This window comes from Macaca fascicularis, chromosome 5 (genome assembly GCF_037993035.2).
Source record: "Macaca fascicularis isolate 582-1 chromosome 5, T2T-MFA8v1.1".
Classification (NCBI taxonomy): Eukaryota; Metazoa; Chordata; class Mammalia; order Primates; family Cercopithecidae; genus Macaca; species Macaca fascicularis.
Genome location: NC_088379.1, coordinates 128,368,969 through 128,383,679, shown reverse-complemented (window position 1 = coordinate 128,383,679; position 14,711 = coordinate 128,368,969). Strand labels below are relative to the sequence as shown.

At 37.2% G+C, this 14,711-nt stretch overlaps 1 protein-coding gene across 3 annotated transcripts in view; it reads right to left on the bottom strand.

The window, feature by feature from the left end:
• The window catches only part of AFG2A (AFG2 AAA ATPase homolog A), a 396,759-nt gene that overhangs the window by 19,452 nt on the left and 362,596 nt on the right, over window positions 1-14,711 (bottom strand). The gene's annotated exons all lie outside the window — the stretch shown is intronic.

Here is a 14,711-nt window from a genome sequence, read left to right as displayed (position 1 = left end):
ATAACGAGTTCTGAAATTGAGGCAGTAATTAATAGCCTACCAACCAAAAAAAGCCCAGGACCAGATAGATTCACAGCCGAATTATACTAGAGGTACAAAGAAGAGCTGCTACCATTCCTTCTGAAACTATTCCAAACAATAGAAAAAGAGGGACTCCACCCTAACTCATTTTATGTGGCCAGCATTATCCTGATACCAAAACCGGGCAGAGACACAACAACAACAAAAAAAATTCAGGCCAATATTCCTGATGAACAGCGATGCAAAAATCCTCAATAAAATACTGGCAAACCAAATCCAGCAGCACAGCAAAAAGCTTATTTACCACGATCAAGTCAGCTTCATCCCTGGGATGCAAGGCTGGTTCAACATATGCAAATCAATAAATGTAATTTATCACATAAACAGAACCAAAGACAAAAACCACATGATTATCTCAATCAATACAGAAAAGGCCCTCGATAAAACTTAACACCTCTTTATGCTAAAAACTCTCAATAAACTAGGTATTGATGAAATATATCTCAAAATAATAAGAGCTATTTATGACAAACCCACAGCCAATATCATACTGAATGGGCAAAAGGCAGAAGCATTCCCTTTGAAAACCGGCACAAGACAAGGATGCCCTCTCTCACAACTCCTATTCAACATAGTATTAGAAGTTCTGGACAGGACAGTCAGGCAACAGAAAGAAATAAAGTGTATTCAAATAGGAAGAGAGGAAGTTAAAGTGTCTCTGTTTGCAGATGACATGATTGTATATTTAGAAAACCCCATCATCTCAGCCCAAAACTCCTTAAGCTGATAAGCAACTTCAGCAAAGTCTCAGGATACAAAATCAATGTGCAAAAATCACAAGCATTACTATACATCCGTAATAGCCGAGAGCCAAATCATGAGTGAATTCCCATTCACAATTGCTATGGGATGTGAAGGACCTCTTCAAGGACAACTACAGAAGGAAAAAAGAGAGGACAGAAACAAATGGAAAAACATTCCATGCTCATGGATAGGAAGAATCAATATCGTGAAATTGGTCATACTGCCCAAAATAATTTACAGGTTCAAAACTATTATCATCAAGCTACCATTGACTTTCTTCACAGAATTAGAAGAAACTACTTCTTTCACATGGAGCCAAAAAAGAGCCCATATAGCCACAGCAATCCTAAGCAAAAAGAACAAAGCTAGAGGCATCATGCTACCTGACTTCAGACTACACTACAAGGTTATAGTAACCAAAAAAGCATGGTAATGGTAGCAAAATATAAACCAATGGAACAGAACAGAGGCCTCAGAAATAACATCACACAAGTACAACCATCTGATCTTTAACAAAACCTGACAAAAACAAGCAATGGTCAAATGATTCACTATTTAATAAGTGGTATTGGGAAAACTAGCTAGCCATATACAGAAAACTGAAATTGGACCCCTTTCTTACACCTTATACAAAAATTAACTCAAGATGGATTAAAGACTTAAAAATAAGACCTAAAACCATAAAAACCCTAGAAGAAAACCTAGGCAATACCATTCAGGACATAGGCATGGGTGAAGACTTCATGACTAAAACACCAAAAGCAATTGCAACAAAAGCCAAAATTGACAAATGGGATCTAATTAAATTAAAGAGCTTCTGCACAGAAAAAGAAACCATCATCAGAATGAACAGGCAGCCTACAGATTGGGAGAAAATTTTTGCAATCTATCCATCTGACAAAGGGCTAATATCTGAATCTACAAAGAACTTAAACAAATTTACAAGAAAAAAACAAACAACCCCATCAAAAAGTGGGCAAAAGATATGAACAGACACTTCGCAAAAGAAGACATTTATGCAGCCAACAAACATGAAAAAAAGCTCATTATCACTGGTCGTTAGAGAAATGCAAATCAAAACCACCATCTCACACCAACTCATGCCAGTTAGAATGGTGATTGTTAAAAACTGAGGAAACAACAGATGCTGGAGAGCATGTGGAGGAATAGGAATGCTTTTACGCTGTTGGTGGTAGTGTAAATTAGTTCAACCATTGTGGAAGACAGTGTGGCGATTCCTCAAGGATCTAGAACTGGAAATACCATTTGACCTAGCAATCCCATTACTGGATATATACCCAAAGGATTATAAATCGTTCTACTATAAAAACACATCCACATGATGTTTATTGCAGCACTATTCACAATAGCAAAGACTTGGAACCAACCCAAATGCCCATCAATAATAGACTGGATAAAGAAAATGTAGCACATATACACCATGGAATACTATGCAGCCATAAAAAAGAATGAGTTCATGTCCTTTGCAGGGACATGGATGAAGCTGGAAGCCATCATTCTCAACAAACTAACACAGGAACAGAAAACCAAACACTGCCTGTTCTCACTCATAAGTGGGAGTTGAACAGTGAGAACACATGGACACAGGGAGGGGAACATCACACACCAGGCCCTATTGGGGGATGGGGTAAGGAGAGGGATGACATTAGGAGAAATACCTAATGTAGATGATGGGTTAGTGGGTACAGCAAACCACCATGGCACATGTATACCTATGTAACAAACCTGCACGTTCTGCACATGTATCCCAGAACCTAAAGTATAATAATAAGGCCCGGCACGATGGCTCACACCTGTAATCCCAGCACTTTGAGAGGCTGAGGTGGGCAGATCACGAGGTCAGGAGATGGAGACCATCCTGGCCAACATGGTGAAACCCCATCTCTACTAAAAATACAAAAAGTAGTGGGGTGTGGTGGTGGGTGCCTATAATCCCAGCTACTCCGGAGGCTGAGGCAGGAGAATCACTTGTATCCAGAAGGCGGAGGTTGCAGTGAGCCGAGATTGCACCACTGCACTCCAGCCTGGGCAACAGAGACTCCATCTCAAAAAAAAGAAAAAAAAAAGAAAAGAAAGTATAATAATAATAATAAAACAACATTAACAACATTAATGCCCTTGTACATCTCCATCAGTGCTCTTGGGTGACAGGTGCATTGTTAATGAACAGTAATATTTTAAAAGGAATCTTTTTTGCTGAGCAGTAGATCTTAACAGTATACCTGAAATATTCAATAAACCATGCTGTAAATAGTTGGGCTGTCAGCGAGGCTTTGCTGTCCATTTTTAGAGCACTGGCAGGATAGATTTAGCATAAATCTTAAGAGCCTTAGAAGTTCTGGAATTTCAAATGAGCATTGGCTTCAACCTAAAGTAACCAGCTGCCTTAGCCCTTAACAAGAGAGTCAGCCTGTTCTTTGAAGCTTTGAAGCCAGGAATTGACTTCTCCTTTCTGGCTGCATAGTTTTAGTTAGATCTTCTGGATAACTTGCTGCAGCTTTGACCTCACCACTTGCTGCTTCACCTTATACTTTTATGTTATGGAGATGGCTTCTTTTCCTAAACCTTATGAACCAAGCTCTGCTAGCTTCCAACTTTTCTTCTGCAGCTTCCTTACATCGCTCCACCTTAAGAGAATTGAAGAGAGTTAGGGCCTTGCTCTGGATTAGGCTTTGGCTTAAGGGAATGTTGTGGCTGGTTTGATCTTCTATCCTGACTACTCAACTTTCTCCAAATCAGCAATACGGCTGTTTTGCTTTCTTAGCATTCACGTGTTCACCGGAGTAGCACTTTTAATTTTCTTCAAGAACGTTTCCTTTGCATTCACAATTTGGTTAATTGTTTGGTGCCAGAGATATGAGATATAACTTCTGGCCTGTGTTGGCTTTCAACGTGCCTTCCTCATGAAGCTTAATCATTTCTAATTTTTTATTTAAAGTGGAAGATGTATGACTCTTTCTTTCACTTGAACACTTGAACATTGTAGGGTTATTCATTGGCCTACTTTCAATGTTGTTGTATATTAGGGAACAGGCAAGCCCAGTTAGAGGGAAAGAGGAGCTGGTTGGTGGAGCAGTTGGAGCATACACATTTACTGATTAAGTTCTCTGTATCTTACAGATGTGGTCAATGGGACCCCAATAAAATTACAATAATAACATCAAACAGCACTGATCACAGAACAACATAACAGGTATAATAAAAATTAAAGAGTTTGGAATATTACTAGAATAACCAAAATGTAATACAGACACAAAGTGAGCAGATGCTATTGAAAAACAATGCCAATAGACTTGTTCAATGCAGGGTTGCCATAACCTTCAATTTGTAAAAATTTAGTGTCTATGAAGCACAGTAAGGCTAAGTGCAATAAAACGAGATGTGCGTGTATACAGAAAGCTTGACAGCTAAACTGGTGGTGGAGATGGGAAAGGCCGTCATTCTCCACCTCCAGTGAATCACCAGTGAAGGGGAGAAAAGAATAGGGGCATGTGGACCTTCCCATTCACTAAAACCAGAGGAGAAACTGACACAGGCAGACAATGATGGACAACTTCTGCCCAGAGAATTGGACAAATGTCCTTGATCCTACTGGACTGTTTCCAGGGCTAGTGGGCTCTGCAATGATGAACTTGCACCCACCCCAAGAGGGTGAAAAGTACGAAGTACACCCAAAGCCACTGGAAAAATCCTTACAATTCTTTGGGTTAGTATAGCCCAACTCTGTGCTATAACATTACTGTAATATATTTTTAGGTACATCAACTTTTTGTGAGAAAAACCTACCCAAATCTCAAAATTTTACAGAAGTTGGGACTTTGTGATTTAAGAAATGTTTAAAAATGTGTGGTAATGTTTTAATATCTGTTTGAATGATTCCTCCAACTCCTAGCTTTTACTTAATATTTTATTGCTAAAATGAGAGCGATGTGGAAGGATAAAGTGATGACTTGTTCAAGGTGAATCTGGGAGGCACAGGACTTGATTTCTCTCTAGATTGAACCTCAGAAGTCTTAGTTGGAGCAGCTGGAATGGCAACATCCTTCTTTGACTCTCAGCCAGTGGGTTCTTTTCCATTCGCTCAATCAGTCTCATCAACTTTTCTGAAGAACTCCTACTGAGAAGTTAAATGGAGGAGGTGAAGCAGAGAAGGCCACAGAAATATTTTTCTGGAAATATGCAAAGAAAAAAGAATGTCATGTTTTAAGATTTGGCATAGAGGCCAAATAACTTTCCTTCACTTATAATGGAAATTGGAGATGAAATTGGGGACTGGATTCAGGAAAACTAAAAAAAAAAAGACATGAATTTGAGATGAAATGTAAGAATTTGATCAATGACAGAAAATTCTTTGTGCCCTAATTTCCTGACCACTGACCTCAGCAGGCCCTTAGTGCTGCCTGGCCATCTTCCTACACATTTATGGGCCATTCACTCTCTCTTCTCAAACCTCCAAAATCTCTTTCATCCCTATACTCAGCTGAGAGCTCTGCTTCCTATTTCATTGAGAAAAACAGTCCTATGTTTCTGCCAAATGCTCTCCATCTGCCCCATTATCCTCTACCCTGCCTTCCCCACTGTAACCACAGGAAATTTCTTTGTGCTCTTATCCAGGGTCAAGCCCACCTGAGGCCCTGAACCCTGTGATCTTTCCTGTCTCTGCCACTTACTAGGTCTGGATCTAGGGCTAGCGTCCTTTGTCTTCATTATGCCAGGAAAGCTCTGGGGTCTCAGTCTTATTAAACATAGGCCATTGTCGAGCCCAAGTTTCAGACAACCAACCAAGTGAACTCACGGTCTTTCATGTGAATACCAAACTGAAAACTGGCATCCTGGGGAGAGGAAAGACATGCTTTCAGCTAAAAGAATGCCATGAGATTAGAAACGGGAGAAGCGCCATAGATGGTAGACGGTAGAACTCAGTACCTTAGTTCTACCATCTAAGGTACTTAGAACTCAGTACCTTACACTGACTTTCTACTGGAAACTGGATAAAGTCTAAAGGTTCAACGTGTTTGGCAATGTAGGAGACACTGTTTGAGGCTGGTGGGAAATAAAGATGTACACTTATGGTGGAACCAGCTTATATAACTTACTTCCAAGTCTGAATATTGTCGAGTATATTTTTGTTTGTTTCTAAGTTGTTTATGTCATGAGAGCCTTCAGAAAAGCTTTTGACCGTGTGCTTTTTAAAGGCAATATTTGAACAACTGATGAATGCAGGAAACAAATTACTTTCTTTTTTTTTTTCTGTTTACTTTAAGTTCTGGCATACATGTGCAGAGGTTTGTTACATAGGTATACATGTGCCATGGTGGTTTGCTGCACCCATCAACCTGTCATCTAGGTTTTAAGCCCGGCATGCATCAAAATACTTCCTAAAATAAAAGGGCACATATATATTAAGATCATCACGAGCAATAATTATTACAGCCAAATAGTTAATGTGGCATGAAATTATTTGGCAAGCCTTTTCAGAAGACTAGAAAAGACCAAGTAAATATTTCCCCTAATTTTACTTTCAGCATAGTGTTCATTTATTTATTCCTTTAACAAATATTTATTATGTACTGTATATCAGGTGTGATTCCGATGCCAAAATATAGCAGCAAATAAAACAGATAAAAATCCCTGGCCACATGGAGCAGTGAGGCAAAATAAGCAACAGACAAACAAGTAAATAAGTAAATTAAAAAGTAACCTAATAGAGCCACTTGCAGCTATCCAAACTAAAACATTTAATCCAGAATCTCTGGTGAATGCAACTATATCAATAAATTCAGCTGATTCCAGTGTTGCATTAAATCCACCTTGGTCTAATACCTTTAGAATCCACACCCACAAACATTCTCTCTCCCAGTGTTGGGATGTGTAGGGGAAGGGAAAGCACAGTAAGGCTGAATTTGCAAAAGCTGGATTCAGTCATTGCTGTGGGAGGGGACTGCTACTGTCAGGGTTAAAAAGGGGAAAAAAATACCATGGTCAGGGGATGCTTAGGAAACAAGCAGGAAAGACCCGTGGGGTCTGCAGGAAACAAAGAGGAACAAGTTCCTCCTTCCTACTTGTCTAGTGTCCGCCTTACACCCCAAAGCAAAGTTTAGAAGCTTGGGTTTGGGGATAGGAGAACTTAATAACTGACACACTTGTTATATTAACAATTTTTGAAAAAACAAATTATGTAACTCATAGTGCAACCCCTATTTACCCTTTATTCATGATCCCATTGATACTGCTTCCTTAAAGGTCACTAATGAACCACTAGGAACTACATTCAAGGGCCTTTACTGGATTGGTTCATCCTCATGATCCTCTGTTACTGCTTCTTGAATAGGCCTTTCTCAACTGACGAGGTGTCCTTTTGATGTGTCTACATTCTCTTCCTTTTCGTATCCACTTTGTGGAGACACTAGCCAAGAATCCAGTTTACTGAACTCCAGGGCTTACAAAGGGAACATGCTCCTTTAAGACTGAAATACAAAATACAACATTTCTGGAACCGTGATAATCTAAAAGCAGTTTTAAAACTTCCTGATGTTGTTTACTGTTGTTCTCAAGATAGAGAAAAAATTTATCTTGGAGGCAAAGATTCTTGGTTAAAAAAGTCAACGTAAATTTTAGTTATTAAAAAATAAAAAGAAAGATCTCTTTCTACAATGAAAATGCTTGAGACAATTGAATGAAACGACTCTGCACCATAACATTATGATGTTCATGGTGGGCAGACCTGGAGGAGCTTGTTAGCAGGCAGCAGCAGGGGCCTGGGGATGCGGAGTGGCTTATCAGGTTGGGGAAGAATGTGGAATGGGGGTGAAGTTGGCAGTGGAGAGCAGGTGTTAAGCTCCTGCCAACATATACTTAACAAACTTAAAGAACTAATCAGGGAGTGAGTCCCAGAAAGTATTTGAGGAAGTGAAATTGGTAGAAGGGGCTTGTGGTGATTGGTGGGAGAAAGACTCAGACATAAATTGAATATTAAAGGAAATGTGACCTTATTTTGTTACAACAGTTAGGTATGGGGACATATTTACATAATCCTTCAGTTAATTATTTTGGGGTTCTGACTCTATTCCCTGGTTGGACTGCATTGACTTATGCTCAAAGAATACTGAACAAAAGTGGTGATAATGGACCTTCGTTCTAGCTTCTGATATTTATGTTATTAGCTATTGGTTTAGGAGTATTATTCTTAACATGTTAATGTTATCCTTACTTTTTTTTAAAATGAGAAATGATGTTAAATTCCAAGACCAACTTATTGTTTTCTACTTTTATTTATTCATATGTTAAATGATTATTTGACTTGAGTAATAATTTTAGGTCCTTCTTTTAGAGACTTCGATACATAGTTACTGAAAGGGGGCTTAGCACCATTTTAGTCATAACAAGAACTAGAAAAACTTGCTTTTTCTTTATGCCATCAACAATTAAAATAGCATAACAATGACTGGGTTGAAAAATCTGAAAAAATTTTTGCATATAAAGTCATCTGTGCTGAAGGATGTTTTGAGAAGTAGCTGTATAAAAATCAATTTCAGGCCGAGCGTGGTGGCTCAAGCTTGTAATCTCAGCACTCTGGGAGGCCGAGGCAGGTGGATCACCTGAGGTCAGGAATTTCAGAGCAGCCTGGCCAACATGGAGAAATCCCATCTCTACTAAAAATACAAAAAATAGCCGGGCGTGGTGGTAGGCCCCTGTAGTCCCAGCTACTCAAGAGGCTGAGACAGGAGAATCCCTTGAACCTGGGAGGTGGAGGTTGCAGTGAGCTGAGACCGTGCCACCGCACTCCAGCCTGGGTGACAGAGCGAGACTCTGTCTCAAAAACAAAAACAACAACAAAAACATCACCAGTGTTTTTATTAGCATAGGTAACCAAACTTTTTATTTCCTTCATAAATGTGGTTCCTTCTTAATAATTTTATTTGTGGTTTTATTGTCTTTATTTTTGTATAAATTTAGGGACTGTAAGTGCAGTTTTGTTACAGGGATTTGCCACATAGTGTTGAAGTCTGGGCTTTTAGTATAAACATCACCCGAATACTGTACATTGTACCAATTATGTAATTTCCCATCCCTCACCCCCTCCCACCCTCCTACACTTCCAAGTCTCCAATGTGTGTGCTTTATTTAGCTTTCATTTAGAAGTGAGAACATGCAGTATTTTTCTGAATTTTCACTTAAGATAACAGCTTCCGGTTCCATCCATGTTGCTGCAAAAGATATTTCAATGTTTTTTATAGCTGAATAGTATACCATGGTAAAATATATGCCACAATTTATTTATCCACTCATCTGCTGATGGGCACTTAGGTTGATTCCATACCTTTGCTATTGTGAATAGTCCTGTTATGAACATAATGAGTGCAGGTATCTTTTTGACATAACGATTTCTTTTCTTTTGGGTATATCCCCAGTAGGGGGACTGCAGGATTGAATGGTAGTTCTTTCAGAAATCTCCATACTGTTTTCCACAGACATACTAATTTATATTCCCAGCAAGAGTGTATAAACACTCCCTTTTCTCTGCAGCGTCACCAATGTCTTTTTTTTTTTCTTTTTAATAATAGCCATTCTGACTGGGGTAAGATGATATCTCATTGTGGTTTTAATTTGGAGTTCTCTGATGATTAGTGGTGTTGAGCATTTTTTCATATGGTTGTTGATCATTTCTCTTTTTTTTTTTGAAAAATGTCTATTCATGTTCTTTGCTCACTTTTTATTTTTAAAATTTTTTATTTCCATAGGTTTTTGGGAAACAGGTAGTATTTGGTTACATAAGTTCTTCAGTGATTTGTGGGATTTTGGTGCACCCATTTCCCAAGCAGTATACACTGAACTCAATTTGTAGTCTTTTATTGCTCACCCCCTTCCCATCCTTTCCTCCTGAGTCCCCAAAGTCCATTGTGTGATTCTTATGCTTTTTCATCCTCATAGCTTAGCTCCCACTTATAAGTGAGAACATATGATGTTTGGTTTTCCATTCCTGAGTTACTTCACTTAGAATAACAGTCTGCAATCCCATCCAGGTTGCTTTGAATGCCATTAATTCAATCCTTTTTATGGCTGAGCAGTATTCCATGGTATACACACACACACACACACACACACACACACACAGACACACACACACACACACACACACACACCCCACAGTTTCTTTATCAACTCGTTGATTGATGGGCATTTTGGTTGGTTCCACATTTTTGCAATTGTGAATTATGCTGCTATAAACATGCATGAGCAAGTATCTTTTTCGTATAATGATTTATTTTCCTCTGGGTAGATATCCACTAGTGAGATTGCTGGATCATAGTGGTTGTACTAGTTTATATTCCCACCAGTTTGCCCACTTTTAAATGGGGTTATTTTGTTGCTGTTGTTATTTGAGTTCCTTGTAAATTCTGAGTATCAGTTCTCTGTTGGATACGTAGTTTGCAAATATTTTCTCCCATTCTTCAGAATGTTTGTTCACTCTGTCCTTTTGTTCTGCAGAAGCCTTTTAGTTTACTTAAGTCCCGTATGTCTATTTTTGTTTTTGTTGCTTGTGCTTTTGAGGTCTTAGTCATGAATTCTTTGCCTAGACCAATGTCCAGCAAATTTCCCTAGGTTTTCTTCTGGTATTTTTACAGTATCAGGTCTCACATTTAAGTTTGTGACCCACTTTGAGTTGGTTTTTGTATATGGTGAGAGGTAGGGGTCCAATTTCATTCTTACACTTATGGCAATCCAATTTTCCCAGCACCATTTACTGAAAAGGGTGTCCTTTCTCCAGTGTATGTTTTTGTCAGCTTTGTCAAAGATTGTTGGCTTTATCAAAGATATGTGGCTTTATTTCTGAGTTCTCTATTCTGTTCCATTGATCTGTTTTTATACCAATATTATGCTGTTTTGGTTACTATATCCTTGTAGTATAGTTTGAGGTCAGATAATGTGATGCCAGCAGCTTTGTTCTTTTTGCTTAAGATTGCTTTGGCTATTTGGGCTCCTTTTCGGTTACATATTAATTTTAAGATTGTTCTAATTCTGTGAAAAATGATGTTGGCATTTTGATAGGGATTGCACTGTGTCTGTAGATTGCTTTGGGCAGTATGGTCATTTTCACAATATTAATTCTTCCAATCTATGAATATGGCATTTTCCCCAATCTGTTTGTATCATCTATGATTTCTTTCATCAGTGTTTTGTAGTTTTTCTTGTGGAGATTTTTCACCTTCTTGGTTAAGTATCTTCCTAGATATTTTACTTTTTCTTTGTAGCTATTGTGAATGGGTTGTGTTCTCGATTTGATTCTCAGCTTGATTGTCATTGGTATATCAAAATGCTACAGATGTTTTTGTTATCTTTTAAAAAGCAATCTAGAAAGTGTAGTAATTTTCAATTTCTGCTATAACATATCACAAATTAGTGGATTAAAACACAAATGTATTATCTCACAGTTCTGGAGGTCAGAAGTCTGAAATGAGTCTATAAAATGGGGCTGAAATCAAGATGTTGGTAGAGCTGTGGTTTAGAAGCATTAGGGAAGAATCCCTTTCCTAGACTTTTCCAGCTTCCAGAGGCCACCTGCTTTCTTTGGCTTGTGGGCACTTTCTCCATCCTCAAATCCAGCTGTGGAGCATCTTCAAATCTCTCTCTCTGACCTTGGCTTCATTGACTGATTCTCTTGCCTCCATCTTTCCCACATAAGGATCCTTGTGACTACACTGGGCCTACTAGAAAAATTAAGGCGAATCTCCTATCAAGATCCTTAATGTAATCACATCTGCAAAGTTCCTTTTGCCATCTGAAGGCTACATAACAAACACATGCATAGGTTCTGAGGATTAGGACATGGACATACTTGGAGGATCATTCTGTCGAACACAAAAAAGAATGATTTGTTTTGTTTTAGAGTTTGTTTTTCAAAGAATGAGCTGTTGGACTGACCACTTCTACTGTTTTTTAATTTATTGATTTCAGCTTTTACATTTTTTGGGGTTGTGTAGTTTTTAAAAAAATGTTAAGTTTTTAGTAGAATGCTTAATTCAGTTGATCTTATTCTATTAAGGAAAGCGTTCAGGTGTAGAAATTATCCTGTGTAGAATGTTAATTGTGGCCCGTAGATTTTAACATACAGTACTTTCATTATTATTTTCTAGATATTCTCCAATTTTGATGTCGATTTCTTCTTTAAGGAATCACTTAAAAATTAGTTTTGAGCTTTTAATTGGTTGATTTTTGTTGTAATTGTTGTTTCTACATTACTTTAGTTTTATGTCATGGTAGTTATAAAGTACATTCTGCACCATATCTACTTTAGCAAATACATTGTTATATATGTGTGTGCATGTACCCTATAGTTATATGTATCATGAGTATAAAATGATGTGCATTCTCTATTTGCAGAGTTTAAACATATTTGTTATTAGTTAGTATTCAGATCCACTGTATCTTGGAGATAATGTCTATACTAGGTCATAACTTTTTCTTTTTTATAGCAGCATAATGTTCCATTATATGGATGTACCATACTTTATTTACATAGCCCTTATGGATAATTGAATTGTGTCGAATATTTTAACAAAGCTGTAATGAAAAATTTTTATACATATCATTTTGTAATTGTGGAAGTATATCTGAATGATAAATGGTTTGATGTGGAACTTCTGAATCAAAGGCTACATTAGAGTATTATTTTTCTTCTTAATCCTTTTCCTTTGCTGTTAATTCTCTTTAAATCTGACTCAATTATTTTATCTTCTGAATCACATCATCCATGTTTTCTTAACTTTTTTTGAGACTTCAAAGCCATTGTATTCTAAACTTTTTTCCTCTTTCCTCAGAAAATGTTCCTTCTTCCAAATGTACCCCAGCTTTCTTTTGATGTTTTGTTTCTCTCCTCCTCCCAACCTTCCCCCTCGCCCCACATTTTTGGCATAGTTCCCCTGCTATTTTCATTTGGGATATTTCGCTTTGTGATTATTCATTGCCCCAAAATAATCTGCATTCAGTATCTTTAATTCTCCTATTTGCTTGTTGCAATTTTCTTATTGCCTATAATTATGTTGGGTGCAAGTAATATTTAAATGGCTGTGGGTGTATGATAAAATATTTGAATGTATTATTGCATGTCAATTTCCTTTGCATTTAACTGTATTTCATCGATTTTTATTGTACATATTGTTCACATTTTAATGTTTCTGGAATCAGTATGTAATACTACTAACATGCAAATCAATATTATAGTACTTTATCTTTTTTCTAGAAGATGTTTTTAAATAGTGAGGCTTACAATTGATGGTGTATTGAAACCAAGTAAACAAGGTATTTCCTATCACATTGAATGTATTGTCAAGCACAGTACATGTAAAACTTCCTGGATCCTTTTTAAGTTGGTCCAAAATTGAAATCTGTAATATGTGTTATATTTGTTCCCTATTTTAAGCATAGATGAATTCTATGTTTCTATTTTTGTTTTTAATTTTCATATCCTTGGGTTTTGCTGTGTGTGGGTGTGACACTTAACTATCTTTCCAGAAATGTTTATCACTAAATCCTGAAAAAGGAACCATCCTTCCAGAAATGTTTATCACTAAATCCTGAAAGAGGAGTCTACAAATTTCCATATGATTTTGTAGGACTCTCAAAACCCTATAACATCTCTTTCTGCTAAAATTTATTGGAGTAAGGGGTATATTTGATAAAGACATTAGGTAAAAGGTCTATGTATGCACACAACTGTTATAATGAAAATCCAAGGAAGAAAGGCAATTTTGTAACATTAGAATTTCTATGTGGACCACATTTGGAAACCAGTGTTAATTTAATCCATACATAATATCAAAGGATGCTTTGCTGTGTGCTCATCATCAAAGGAAGCATTCAGGAAAACATGACACAATAAGCCAAGACTCTAATAACCTCACATTCTGGAACTTCAGTAAAAACAGACCAGTACAACACTTTTATTCTATCTTTACAGCAACTTTTTCTGTAACCTTCTGATTAGGCTAAATTAAACATATGTTCAAGTTTGGTTCTATAAATTAAATCTTTTTTTATAAATGCAAAATCTATATATTATTTTTAAAACCTGTTTTACACATTAGAAATAAGACAGAACTAAATATTTATCAGGCTAAGTTAGGATAGTTTCTTGGCCATGAAGAAATAAGTTAGAAGCCGCTCTAAGTTTTGTTGTAAGAAGAAAAAATTGTACTATTCAAACTAAAATCTCCTGGAACACTGAAAAGACATGTCAATGTGAATATCCCTGACATCCGAAAGAATCTGGATCAAAGGCAAACTTTCGACCAAACAGATGCCAAAAAGTAAATTGTCTTCCTAAGACAGGAAGCTGGCCATTTTCTTTCCTTGCTGAACTTAAATTTTCTGTGAACTACATACCATATATTCTATCACACACAAACCTAAATAATAGGATCATATACTGTTTTCCCTTTTTTTTTATTTTCAAGAGATAGGATCTCGCTACATTGACCAGGCTGGATTCAAACTCCTGAGCTCAAGTGATCCTCTCACCTCAACCCCCTGAGTAGCTGGGACTACTGGTGTGTGCCAACATGCCCAGCTTTCATACACTCTTGTAAATACATAAACATGAGACTCTGGGATTAGAAGTAAAACCTTCATAGAGATGAAGCTGAGGTAAACTGTTATTAGTGACACCTGACCTGCTCTTTTGTGTGACTCAGATTTTTACCAGTTCTTTTGTAAAAAGGGAACAAGCTTCAAATAGAAGAATTGCATGCCTTTTCAATGGTAATAATGGGCTATGTGGAGATATAAATAACTGGCTTATGAGAGACTAAAGATATAATATTCTAAAATCTTTAAAAATTCATAACTTCCAATTCCTTTGCAGGGCT